The sequence below is a fragment of the Camelina sativa genome, chromosome 9, assembly GCF_000633955.1.
Source record: "Camelina sativa cultivar DH55 chromosome 9, Cs, whole genome shotgun sequence".
Lineage (NCBI taxonomy): Eukaryota > Viridiplantae > Streptophyta > Magnoliopsida > Brassicales > Brassicaceae > Camelina > Camelina sativa.
In genome coordinates this window covers 15,247,395-15,262,614 of record NC_025693.1, presented here as the reverse complement: position 1 = coordinate 15,262,614, position 15,220 = coordinate 15,247,395, and positions in this window count along the sequence as shown.

Below are 15,220 nucleotides of genomic sequence, written 5' to 3'. Positions count from 1 at the left end.
TTGAAATGGAATTGATATGAAAAGAGAAGAGAGGACAAAGAATGGGATTATATAATAGTGAAGAATGATGCCAGCTCAGAATCTTCATATCTTCAGAGTCATAGTCATAGAGTCATTGTGTATTCTTTCTAATTACGCGTTAACTCATAGTCATTAGTCATTAGTCAAATGTCAAATTTAATTGCACATTTAGTTACTGGTTAACTTAAATGTCAAATGTCAAATGTCAAATGACAAATTTACCAAATATACTCATGGTGGATGACGTGGTTTTGCACCTACCTTTACATATATCGATCGGTCTCATCTTTTCAAAAGATCAAACAACATATCTTTGTTTTTCACTACAAGAAAACACGCGATTTGCGATGGCAAGATTTGTCGCTCTTCCCTCGCAAACTGGTGTTAGCGACGCATTTGCGAGGATCGTCAATTCCTCGCTAATCGCGTATCGCAAATTAATACACGTAGCACTTTCCTCGTAAATTTTGCGACGAATATTTATCTGTCGCAAGACACTCGCAAATTGCGATGAACAACATTCCTCACATTTCTCTTGCAAAATGTGTCAACGTAAATCCCTCGCAGATTTGCTAGATCCTTGTGACGTTGTTTCCGTTGCAAAGTTTTAATAAAATTATAAACCCAGATATGTGTTTCGTCGCAAAATCCGTAGCAAATTAGTAATCATCGCAAATCCGTAGCATAAATTTGCTACGGAATTAAGAAATTTTTTCATTTTGATATTTGTATTTTTGATTTTCAAATTTATATATTTATATATTTATATTTTCACAATATTTTATAAGAAATAGAAATTCTAATCAAAATATAAAATGAAATTCAAACATACATATTAGCCGAGACAATTTTTTGTTTCTAAACAAAAAATTAAGAAACAAAAAATTGTCTTAACAACAACCATGTCCAAAAAACAAAATAACCATTAGAACTTAATATCAAATTGTCTTAAAAAGAGAGTGATGGAGAGGGAACCCTGGTTCCGGTTCATGTATCTGTGCCACTGGTTGTGCCTGTGCCTGTGCCTGTGCCTGTGCCGGAGTCAACAAGCCTGCTTCCAAACTTAGCAGCAAACTCAGGATCCTTCCCGGCAAGGTAGTCAAAATATGCATCATAGCTATGCATCTTTTGTGCACTGTCTTGAATTTGAGTGGCTTGGGTTGCGAGAGTAGTGGCTTGGGTTGCGAGAGTAGCTTCAGCGACAGCAAGCTTCTGAGCAAGAACAATCGGATCCTCAGTAGGCGGAAGCGATGGTCCAAAATGGGCTGAAGATGCTTCATGTTGCAGAGAACCAACTCCATAAAGTCTATTTTTCTTCCTCGGAGCAACTATGATCAATACAATCAAACAATTACTTTCATATTCATTTGAAAGAACTAACAAGTGACATACAAGATTCGGATCCTAGAACAGACACAACAACACAAATGTAGCATATCCTAATATTATGACAAACTATCAAGACCAATCTCATACAAGACAAACTTTAGAGTTTTCAAAACAACAACAACACAAACTAACACAACAACACAACAACACATAAGAAATACGAGACAAACTAACACAACAACACAACAACACATAAGAAATACGAGACAAACTAACACAACAAAAACGTTCAAACAATAAGGCAACATCCAACATCTAACATAAAAAAGAAGTTTACCTCGGCATAAATTTTGTTCTTGGCATGAACAGACAACCCACCAGAAGCAGAACTCTCTGTGTTATCCCCTGAACAGAGCTGAGACTGAGCCTCTTGTATCTTTGATGACACTTCATTGAAGATGGACTCTGACTTTCCATCGACAAAACTCCCATCGGGTTTTTTGTGAGTGTCTTCTAGGACACGTAGATAATCTGGAGTGCTTTCACCAGTCACCTCAGCCTAACACAAAGTAAAACAAAAGACAAAGGTCATTAGTAAGAAAAAGACAAGAAGTAACAGAGAATTTAGAAACTTGTAACTTATAAGAATTAACAGACAAGTAGTAACTTGTAACTTGTAAGAATTTAGAAGCTTACAAGTTTTCTGGCACGAGCTTTAGAAGAGGTCTGGCCTGAGCGGTGTTTATGTATGCCAGTGCCATCAGGATCATGATATCGAGCTTTACGGCCGTTCATACTCTTTACCTCTGATTTGGGATCACCCCAATACTTAACTAGTCCATCCCATACTTGAGGATCAATCCATCGGGGCCTTGCATCATCACCATTCTCCCTCCACTTTCCCTTCCACCCGCACACTTGATCACACATCCGCTCCTTCAACTTCTTGTCAAACTCATGTCTAACTCTACCGTTTATAGAACGGTCCCAGTTATATGTTTGCTTGTAAAAAGAAAACAAAATATATTAGTATTGATCCAAGCTACATAAGTTATATATCAACGATTAAACTAAACAAAACTATTACTTACCGCAAAAGTTTCATACCAACGATCTACGACCGCTTGTGGCGTCTGTGACCAATTAGCATGAGGCTCTTTGAAATCTCTTTCAAAGATGCTGCGGACAGTGGCTGCAACCTTCCCATCATCACAAAACCTAGGGATAACATAACTGTTTTGATGTAATTATTGATCCTAAAATTAAAAATGCAAATTTAAAATTGAAATAAGTTAATCATTCTCTTACCAGAGAGTTCCTGGTGAACGGTTTGGATCTAATCGTGTTAGATTTTGACGGCCAGGACTCTCGAGTAACTCCTCCAACGTCATACTGTTTAAACGTTGAGGCAAAGATGTAGGAGTGGCTGGAGATGAAGGTGTGGCTGCATCGGGACCAATCGATTGAGATGCAGCAGCGGTTGGAGGCGTACGAATGGGTGGAGATGAAGCAGGTGCCGTAGGCCTATGCTGTGAGGTTGCATGTCGAGAACCTTGAACCCCCGATGACGACCCTCGAGAACCACCACTGCATGGACTTGGAGCATTAGTCTGCGAGAGGAATTGTGTGTAGTCGTTCCCAGTAAACATCTACAACAAAAAAAAATAAGTACCGTTATTGTCTCGAGAAGATTATTAGAAACCCTTAAGTCAAAATTAATAAGAATCATATAAAATTAAAATTAAACCTAAGCACTAAAACCAAAATCGAATCAAAAAATCAAAACCCTAAAATCAAAACCCCAAAATTGAAACCCTAAAATCGAAACCCAAAAATTGAAATTGAACACGAAATAAGAACCCTACAATCGAAATGAAAATCAAAATCGAATAAGAACCCTAATAAAAACCCTAAAATCAAAAACGATGATAAGGGAGTAGGTGGAGGAGTCGAAAACCGGAGAAGACTTGGATAAGGGAGATGAGGAGGAGTAGACTTGGATAAGGGAGAGGCGGAGGAGTCGAAAACCGGAGAAGAAAACAACCGGAGAAGAAAGAAATCAGAAGAAGAAGAAGAAGAGACTTAGGGTTTGTCGGCTGCGAAGGGTTTGAGCTTCGCTCAAACTAGGTTTTCCATTTATATAGAAAAACGCTGCATCGCAAGTCCCTCGCAACTTTTGCGAGGGATTAGCTAGGGTCCCTCGCAAATCCCTAGCAAACATATTAAAATATGTAATTAATATTTTTAGATTTTGCGAGGGAATTGCTATGGACTGAGATATTTGCGATGAATTTGCGAGTAATTTAGGGTTTAGGTTTTGAAATTATCATTTGTGCCCTATCTTTGATTATAAATCTTGGATTCATCTTTTTAATCATTAATAGTAATGTCATTAGTCTTAAGGGTTTAGGTTCAAGGGTTTAAATTGCGAGGGATTTGCTATGACTGGTGAAATTTACGATGGATTTGCGAGTAATTTGCTATACAACTAGCAAGTCCCTCGCAAATTTGTCGCAAACCTTGAATATCTAATTTATAAAAACCATCAAAAATGGTTTAAAAAATTAAGTCAAATAAACTTTCAAGTATATTATAAGGTCCAATAGGCTCATCATTCTCTTTTCTATCATCAAATATTTGTCGTAAATTGTCCAATTTTGCATCTTCCTCTAATCATTAACTATCTTCTAACTATCTTCCTATATGTTCATTACATTGAGACATATATTTGACAAATATTCCAAAAAATTGTCCAATTCTCCAAATATTTTGTGTTGCACTGTCCTATCTTTGATTATAAGTCTTGAATTCATCTTTTTAATCATTAATATTAATGTAATTAGTCTTTAGGGTTTAGGGTTTAGGGTTTGAAGTTGTAATTTGCGAGGGAATTGCTATGATTTACGCAATTTGCGATAGAATTGCGACTATAGCAAATTAGTCGCAAATTTGTCGCAACCATGTATATTTAATTTATAAAAACCATCAAAATAATTTGAAAAGTTAGTAAAATTAACTTTCAAGTATATTATAAGGTTTAATGTCTCATCATACTCTTTTCTATCAACTTTTTAATCATTAATACTAATGTATTTCAGAATAATTCATCTTATATATGAAAACATTGAAATGTATTTCAGAATAATTATATTAATTTTGTAATATTTATAAAAAAGTAATTTCCTAATTTTACAATTCATTTGCTATGGCTATCACAATTCACTCGCATGTCTGTAGCAAATTTGCTATTGATTCTGTTTTCGCAAATGCGTCGCAATTTTGCGAGTGATTTGCGAGGAATGTGACATCTCCTGCAAATTAGTTGTAAATGCCTCGCAATTGCGCAGTGGATTTGCGACGACGGACTTCCTCGCAAATTTTGCGAGGGATTTGCTAGGTGTTTTGTTTTCTCGTACCTTCGTCGCAAATCCACCGCAAATTTGCGAGAGCTGTCCTCCGTCGCAACGTTTCCTCACAAAAGACGTGTTTTCTTATAGTGTTTTAACCTCGCCGACACACATTTTTTCACATTAAAAAATGTTTAGTTATAATTCCAAACCCAATTTCACTTTCTTTCGTTTCTATAACTTTTGGAATAGATATGTGAATTTTCGTTAAAGTGAGGAGTTAATCTACGAAAGAATTTTAACATGTTTAATTTAATTAAGCTTGCAAAAATTGTAAGAAAATAAGATGAATTTTAAAGCGAGGAGAGAAAAAATCATAAAAATGGGAAAGACACATGCAAATTTTATCTGCATAGGATATCGAAAACTTCGGACCGCTCTTAGATTCAATAAAACGAAACAAAATTATATGAGAGCATCTCCAACCTATTTCTTTATTTTTGCTCCAATTTGGTGTTTGGTTTTCCTTCAACATATTCATCTATTTTTTATTTCAGAAAAATAATATTTGAAGTATTGTATATAAGTATTGATTTGTTAATGACCCTTTTTTATTGAAATTACAAAATCAACCCAAATATTATATATAAGAAATAAGCAAAAAATTACCATATATTTTTATTTAAAATTTGTTATAGAACAAAATTACACTACACAACATTTCTTAGTTATTGTTGTATTTTATATTGATTTTGAGTTTAAGTACTCATTATGTATTTCAAATTTTATTGTTAAATCAATTCTACCCAAAAAAAAATTTGTTCGCTATGTAGTTTGTACTTTTTGTTGTCTTGGATTTTCTGTTTCTATGTAATATATGTAATTGTTGTATTTAATAATATTATTTAACTATATAATTCACATAGTTATCTATAAATTTAAATATGAAATTATAATTAATAACTAACTTTATTTCTGTATAAAATATAGGTCTATCAAATACGGAGATATCTGTTTTGGAGATGAAAATGTAAGGTTGAAGAAGTTTTTTCTCCAAAATAGAATGAGGTTGCAAATGGTCCTAGTTCATCATCATCTAAAACAAATATTTATCTTAACAATTATAATCCCCCAAAATATTGATGCCCAAATCCTCTTCGTCACTTCGTCTATAGTGGCGGACCCACGTTGAGGTTGGTGGTGGCAGTTGCCCCCAGTAAGTATAGAAATACGTAAATTTTTTACACTAAACAATGTAAGTAAAGTGGCAAAATGGTTAGAGTTTACCTAGAATTGATCATAGGTGCTGTGTTCGACTCCTCCTAAGAGCATTCTGCACCCATTAATATTTTTTTCTAGTTCCGCCCCTGTTCGTCTATACACGTTTTTGTATTGTTGGTTTTAGTCCATAACAACACATTTCCATTAGCAAACTAGTTTATTAAAGCCTAGATGTTGAACGAGTAATACTATTAGCTCGAGAATAATTAAGGAGCCTAGGGATTTTATTAAGATTGTCAAAGATCGTCGAATTACAATGTATCTGCTAAAAGCCGGTCGGCTGATTACAGAATGAATGTATTCACAATTTGACTGATAACACTTAAAGCTAGAATTGGACGAACTCCCGACTCCTGCTTCCGGTTATTTGATGCCTCTTGCACGTCGCTCCCCTGGTATTTATTGTTGATGGAACGTTTCATCTTTATGCCTCGGGATCGATGTGGTATTGCCTTTGAGCAAAGTCAGTGGTCGTTTCTTTGCAGGCCGTCGGTCAATGGGCTGTCCGTCTTTATTGGGCCTTCTAGAAACTCTGTCGGCCCGTTAGATGTGACCTCGTCAGCCAACATCTCTGAGTCCCAAGTTGACTATTTGGTAAATGGGCTAGGTTGAAGGCCTGTTAAGGCTGGGTGAAACCCATATCCAACAATTATCCCTCCCTCAGTTCATTGGAGTCGGCTTCTGTTTGAGCCAATGAACTTTTATTTGGGAGTTTTTTGGCCTGGCCCATTTATGAAATGTTGTGCTAGGGTTTTGTGTCCCTTCGGAGGAAACGTAACTGAAGCGTCGCGCCTTGAAATTCGTGCCGCTTCACTCCCAATCGCTGCATTAAGGGTTTCTCTTCCTTCCCTCTATAAAAGGAGGGCCATTGGAGCATTTTTCTCACTTCTTCTCCAGCCGCTATATTCGAGTTAACCCCTTATCTCTTTAGTTAATTGTTGTCTTGTAACTTATAGCCTGTCGTATTAGTAATCTCTGATTGGGTTGTTGTTGTAATTGTCGATCTTCGAGTTTAATGTCAAACTCGTGTGAAGATTACTTGAATGAACGCTCGTCCTCTGGTTCCTCTGGGGCTCGTCCATCGGACCGAGCTTTTGGCATGTCTGATTCTGAGATGTCAGCGGAATCTTCTAGGCTCCTTAAGCGAACCAGGAGGAAGCAAACAAGGAATCGTTCCCCCCGAGTCTAGGATCGATCAGGGGTCCTCTTCGTCTTCCGACGTTCCCGTCGAACCGAAGATGGTTGAACCTCCTCTCGATCGAGTGGGACTCTCTAACTCCCCTCGATCTTGTGATGGAGCTAGATCTGCCAATTCGTCAAACAACATCTCGATTGGCGATGAGATCAAAGTCGGCGAAGGGGTTGATTATCCCGATGCTCCCTTTGAATCCGGGCCCATGCTCTGTGACGCCAAATCATTATCCGCTATGATGGATTTCTGTAAATCTCCTCGGCGTGTAACTGTTGTATGTCCAACATCCATCGAACGGGTGTTTAAGTGCCCAGATGGGTACATTAGCTTATACGAACCCTATTTTACGAAGGGAGGTCTTCGTTTCCCGATTCCAGCTTTCTAAATGGATTATTGTTGGCGTCGTCAGATAGCGATTACTCAGCTCACCGTGCATACTCAGCTCATCATATTACTCAGCTCATCATATCTTGGTATGCTCATTAATTTTTGACCGGCCTATTTTGTCATGTTTCTTCTTTGTTAAGGATCTTGGTTTGTGTTGGCAGGATGCACGAATCACACAAAAATGGTGAAAATGGGCTTCCCCAAGTATTCAGGCAAGCCTGTCTCAAAAAAGAAGGACGTCGTGAAAGAGAAGGAACTGCAGCTAGCCTTGAAGAAGAGTCTGGTTGACCATTCGTCTGTCTAGAGTTCTCGTGCTACGGGTGCTTCGGGTGGTCGAGCTTTTGACGGTAAATCCTCCCGTGACAAAGGGAGAGCTAGTGATGCAGGTCGGCAAGATAAGGACATTGTCCCCATCGACCTTACAATCGAAAAGGATCGCTCCTCTTCAAGGAATCTGCCTGACTCAGTGGGGCATTCTGGCAAGCGCAAGGAAGTTCCGTCTGGTTCTGATGGGGCAGCCACGTTCAAAAAGCCGAGGACTTCCTCGCTGGATCCGAAGGATAAGGGTGTCCAGTCTTCCTACTCTCTCCACTTTCGTTACGCGAAGGACACTCCTTTTTTGTCTGACAAGAGGGAGTGCGGTGCTCTTATTCGTGAAATTTCCAAGGTGCCGGGTGACCGTTCCGAGGGGGATTTGAAGGAGGATGATGCATTTGATGAATGGGCTCGACATGAACTCCAGGTTCTTCCCCTTCTCTATTCTCTATTTTCTTTTAACCTCTATTCGACTTTGTTTCAGTCAGCGAGCTCAGTGTATTCGATGGTCTGTCGCTATGAGCGTAGACTGAAGGCTGCCGACCGTGATATTGCTCTTGCCGAAGCTGGATTGAAGGATTGTCAGAATCAGATCGGCAAGTATCGGTCCAAGTCGACTAAGGCTTGGCGGGAGTCTGATCGCCTGAAGGAGGAGAACCGCCAATTGCAATGGTCACTGGAACGCTCTTGTGCTGATGTTACTCGTTTGGAAATCTCTGCTCAGCGAGCTGTGGAAGACTTCGATCATCGGCTTAAGTTGGAGGTTGAGAAAAGGGCCGAGGAGGTTTGCTGTTAAGTGAGGGAGAGTTACCACGAGCGATCGAACCAAATTCGTCAGCATATCTGGGATGTAAGGCGGGTTTTTAACTCAATGATGATGAAGGCTCATGCGAATGGTATTGCAAAGCTGGTCAACGATCTTGTGAAGAGTGGCTGTGCGATTCCTGGCGGGACGATTTACTTTGTTGTTGATGGTTCGGCTTTTTGGGATAATGTGGTGGATGGTATTGAGATTCTTCCGCTGGTTAACGATGGGTACGTGGTGACTCCGACTGCTGAGCATGCTGCGGCCAACCCTTGGCGTATTCTGGGTTACGATGAGGTCGTCGATTTTGACGAGTATGGCTCAAACATGCCGTCTGCTGCTGCCAAGAACGTGGAACCCGAGCTGCCTCGTGGAAATGATGACGAACTGGCTCCGGACGTTGAATTGCAGAGGATGCCGCAAGGGACGCCCAAACGGGACATTGTGACTAGTCTTGCCCTGGCGGATGCTGTTGTGGCTCCGATTTCTAAGGGAATAGAAGGACATGCCATCCAGATCCCAGGACTTATTAGTAGCGCAGCCGTGGTGGATCCACTAGCTCATGTTCCTGTTTCTGCTCCCGAAGGTGTGAATGAGGTTGAGCCTGAATAAGCCCTGCGTGGTTTCTTGAATAATGCCGTTTGTGGCTTGCATCATTTTTAGGACTTATCTATGTTTTTTTTTTGCTTCTTTTTTGGATGAACCTGAATTGTTAGGAAGATTTTGAGGGTGGTTTGTTTATACCCCCTCCCTCTTGGTTATGGATGATGTTGATGATGTTTAAGTTTGCAAAGTTTGAATTTGCCGTTCTCCCCCTCTTTTTTTTTTTTTAACGAGCTGAGGGCGAGTCTAGGCAAAGTTTGAATTTGCCTTTCTCCCCCTCTTTTTTTACGAGCTGAGGGCGAGTCTAGGCAAAGTTTGAATTTGCCATGGTTCCCCTCTTTTTTTTTTTTGACGAGCTGAGGGCGAGTCTAGGCAAAGTTTGAATTTGCCATGATCCCCCTCTCTTTTTTTTACGAGCTGAGGGAAGAGTCTAGGCAAAGTTGGAATTTGCCATGGTCCCCCTCTTTTTTTTTTGACGAGCTGAGGGCGAGTCTAGGCAAAGTTGGAATTTGCCATGGTCCCCTTCTTTTTGTTTTTTTTTTGACGAGCTGAGGATGAGTCTAGACAAAGTTGGAATTTGCCATGGTCCCCCTCTTTTATTTTTTTGACGAGCCGGAGACTTTGTTGACTTGTAACCCTTTTCAGTTTTGTCGCATTAAATACTTGGTTTGAATGACGAGTTTCTTTTCTGAGGCTTTTCTCATCATTACCGGGCGTGGTCATTGCGTGTGGCGCAATTTTTGTTGCAGGATTTCGATTGGCTGAGGAGTGAGGCGCATTAAATGCTGAACGAGTAATACTACTAGCTCGAGACTAATTAAGGAAGGCGAAACAAATGACTTTATTAAGATTGTCAAAAATCGTCGAATTACAATGTATCTGCTAAAAGTCGGTCGGCTGATTACAGAACGAATGTATTCACAATTTGACTAATAACACTTAAAGCTAGAATCGGACGAACTCCCGACTCCTGCTCTCGGTTACTTGATGCCTCTTGCACGTCGCTCCCTCGATATTTATAGTTGATGGGATGTTTCATCTTTATGCCTCGGGATCGATGTGGTATTGCCTTTGAGCAAAGTCGGTGGTCGTTTCTTTGCAGGCCGTCGGTCAATGGGCTGTCCGTCTTTATTGGGCCTTCTAGAAACTCTGTCGGCCCGTTAGATGTGATCTCGCCAGCCAACATCTCTGAGTCCCAAATTGACTATTTGGTAAATGGGCTAGGTTGAAGGCCTGTTAAGCCTGGATGAAACCCATATCCAACAACTAGATGTAGAGCCTTAGCCTCTCCTCATTCCAAGTGATATTTATCACTTAACTCTATCGGAATTAATCGGACATGTCAAAAATTTATAATTAGATTGTTGATTTGGGTTAATGAAATTTTCAAAATATTCAACAGATTGGTTACAACTTACAATAAACATCTCATATGAGAAAGACTCTGTCGTATCCACGGCATTGATTACAACATGTGAGATTCTATATCAATTACAGCTGACTTTTAAAATGATGCACATAAAATAAAATAAAGCACTCATGTCTGCTTGAATTTAGTGCTAAATGGGATATGGTAAAGCCGTAAAGGAACGCTCATCAGCTTAGTGCTAATGTCCATAACAAGAAGAGTGGGTATACAATACTATTTTTATTGGAAAACACTATTTTCCTAATATTTGAGTATAATATATAATAAATAAGTTGATAGACAAACAAATTAAACAAACACTAGGATTGATCCCATGCTTAATGCACGGGTCAATATTTTTTTAAAAAATTATAATATAATAATAAAAATTATTGTTTTATTTTTTTTTTTAAAAAGTTATTTTGTTTGAGATAATATTTATTTTAAAATTTTATTTAAATCTATTAGTCTATTTGAATAATAATTATTTTAGAATATTATAGTATTTTATTTTTGACGTATTATTACAGTTTTATATTGTTTGTTTGTTGTATTTGCATCATTATTTTATGAAATATAAAATAGTAATTTTAATATTATAATTGTAAGCAAATAAAAATTATTAATTTATCATTTATATAAATTTAGTTTTACCAACCTACCAATGTGGAAATTAAAACACACATTTTCATACAATGAGTAATATATATTCGTTTTAAAAAATTCAAATCACAACATATGCAGAAAAAAATATGCTTTTTAAATTATAAGTATTATATGAAAATTCCAGACAATTTGTAAATAAAATAAAATAAAGATGATGGGAGAATCATAATTTGAAAACTTAAAAAAATCTTCGAATTTAGTTATTAAAAATAATTGTATTGTATACTTGGATATAAAATCTTAGTTTTTAAAATTCTGATTGGTTTATATATTTTTTAAAAAAATAATTAGTAATTTTGTCCATATTTTATTAGAGAGAGCAAATATTTTTTTAGATTTTTTTAAATTTTTTTAGATTTTTTTAGATTTTTTAATATTTGATCTGTGAGTGTTTTTTTATTTTTAATTAATTATATTTATTTAAATTAATTAATTAACCTTAATTATTTTTTTCTAATGGCAATTGAATGTAATTTTTTACATATTTTAAGGTTAATTTCGTATTTGTACTTCTCAATTAATATAGTAGGATTTCAGAGGACGTTTGTAGTTAATTTACAAAGTAATAAAAGAGGCCAAAGAAAAATAAATATGTTGAGCAGATAAGGGAACAAGAAGATCATGGAAACGAAGAACAAATGTAAACGAAAAAAATATGTTGAGCTTGTGTCATCTCTGATTATATTCTTCCTTCGCTTATGTGCTTTGGTTTCTCATTTATCCAAATTGCATTTGTGTTCATCGCAACCAGGAAAACTTCCGGGAGCATCACGTACATTAATCATAAGATTATACAACAATCTAGCTCTATTTTTAGACCCCTATTGAGAAAGGTACGTACATACCAAATAGATGAAATTAGCTCGAAATGAGGTTATAGTTTCTGATCACAAATCTCAATGAGGTATTGCAAAATAAAAGGTATAATATCCCTATATTAGTAAAAGAGACAACTTCTACCACTACCAAAAATGTCATCGAACTTAGACTAAAAAACATTGTCATTAAGGGTAGATTAGTACTTAAACATGTCTTGGGTTGGGTTTAATTTTTTCAATTACCCGAAAGTCACCAATCGGATAGTTTGTAGTCATTAGCCAATTACGACAATAGAATCCTAAGTAGTAAATAGAATCATAAATGTGTTTCACATTTTTAACAAGTGAAGATGTGAAAAATATTCCAATAAAAAAAACTAAAATGTTAACAATAAAATTAAATCAAATCGTCATTAACTGCTAGAACAAATTTGACAAAAATATTCTCTAAATATCGGATATTGATTTAGCAAATATTGATATATAGGTCCTAGATTATGGAAACTAATAATCTTCTGAGTGAATATAATAGTATATTCGAATTTATACTAACTAAAATTCTTGCAAACTTTTTAAATATATTCTTTAACTAGCATAATTAATAATTAACAGAAATGATACAAATCTCATTATATCATAAATATATTCCATTATTTAGTTTGCGTCAATCCCAAAAGCATAATTGGAATCATATTCTTTATATATCCGATCTTAATTTTCAAATTATTAATTTTTTTGTCAACAACCAAATTATCTTATTTTCACAGATTTTCTAAACTAATTCCATTAATACCTTCATTAGCATTCAATATTTTCCTAATCCTATATCCAATTATACTTAAATTATGAAGCTTTGCTTGCTCACAAAGTTTTTCTTATACTATATATAGGGATATATGATCCAGTATATCTCTATTCATTGCCCAGAGTAAAGCATCTTCTCACTTCTAAATACTATACAAAGTTTCTTTAAACAAAAAAAATGGCTACCACTTTTTACTTAACTCCGTAAATTAATATTTTACAAAACCTTTGTCATTCTACTTTCTCTAACATCTCTTTGATTCTCACTATACTTTCTGAAATCAGACGAAGAATTCTCGAGTAACTCACAGAAGTCTTTATGTTATGTTCTATCATTGTAAAATTTTGCACTTGCTTATGTTCTTTCGTTTGTTAAAATAATCATAAGACTATTACATTTGGCCTAACTAAATGTTTTTCCAAAACATATATCCTCTATGTTAAACTACCAACTGTTTACTTTTATTAAACTTTATATGCTTACAAAGTATTTGAACAAAAGATTTTTTAATTTCTTATCAAATATAATATTTTCAATTGTTTCAGGATAAAAACACATCAAAATGGGTTAACAAAAGGATGAATGATTTACTCTTTTTATCGAAATCATAGTTTAGTTTAAACAAGTTTTAAGTTATATATCATATTCATGTTTTAAAAATATAAATTATATTCAGATGTTTAAAGATTAAATTATCCTAACCATGTTTAAAAGGTAAATTATTCTTTTTTTTTTTGGACAAACACATGATTTCATTCATTCAAATCAAATCAAGGTACAAAGTGGAGATACAAAGATCCCAAAGTTTAAAGAGTTACAAGAGTAGGTATTCCCCAATACCATAAGCAAGAAAATAAAAGATTTCAAGGTGAACACCATGAGAGCTATGGAGCAAATGCAGTGAAGCAGATAGAAACATGAGAGATCATGGATACTCGAAAGATCATAATCGAATGAACCGATGAATGACAGAATTGTCAAGGTCAAAAGACGCGTAAACGTTGTAGGAGGATCCAAAACCAAAACGCTCGCCAAGACGAGGTACACTAGAAGTGCGATGGCAGGGATTCTGAGGACCATGGTTGTTGGGTCCAAGGTAGGATGATGTAGAGCCCTGGTCAGAAGGTATCTTCCATTGGACCAAGGGTAGTCTTCAAGACATAGGGTCCGAGAGCTGGAGGAGATACTGAAGTAGAGAAGCTTGAAGTCGTCGAGTGTGAAACTTGGGAAGCAGGGCGATAGACCATAAGACTTGAAGCCAATACAAACAGATCTTCCAAGGAAAACTAAAACCATAAGCCAAAGATAAAGGTCAAACTGTAACAATACAGGTGGGTTCTCTCTCACTTGGGGCCCTTGTCCAAGGAGATTAAGAAATCCACACAAAGCATGTAGCCAGTAAGACCAAACAAGAAGCAGAGTAGGTTTGGTCGATTTAGTTTTGGACAGCACGGACATGGTTTGGTTAAAGGAGGGTGGGTAAAGCTCTGGTTCCAAAGTCTTGAGGGTATAAAACATATCCCATACGAGGTTAAAATGCACATAAGTGGGAACAGGAACCGGGTATGTGAAACAAGGGCTAAAGAGGCTTCGGTAATCACCGCTCTTAAGCGAGATGATCATAATGCTGAAACTTTCCAAGCCTTTCACAACATGAGTATGAATCCTAGATGTTTTACTAGGCAAGGTTCTCATAGACATAAGAGTTGGGCACAAACAACCTTTCAAAGTTAAGCTTATAAACTCATATTCCATAGAGCTAGGTGAAACTAATGGCAGGGTTCTCAACCAAATTTCGAATAACCAGAGCAAACAAGGTATGCTATGAGCTATTTGCAGTCTTCGGACAAAAGCTTTCAGGGAGCACCACCAAAGTTGGCTAAGGGTAAACAAAGGATGGTTAAGAGCAGACCTGTACTTTAGAGGAAGGTAGTCTGGATCACCATTTGTTAGGCGGTAATAGGGAGAAGAGTCGGGGGACCACTCTCGGAGGAAAATCACAACGCTGTAACACTCATCACTAGCCATCGCCATCGTCTCTGTCGCGCAAGACTTGGGTGGTGAGGGAGGATGAGGTTCAACAGAGGCGAGTCAAACTCCGGATCTGGGCAATGAGGAACAGGGGGACTCTGAAACTCCCGGCGGACTGGCTGATAGAGTCACAGAGGATAGAGATTGTCGTTCTCCACCTCCGTCTAGCTTCGGAGATGAACGAGCCTTAGTTGCCGCTTGGGTTATTCGGT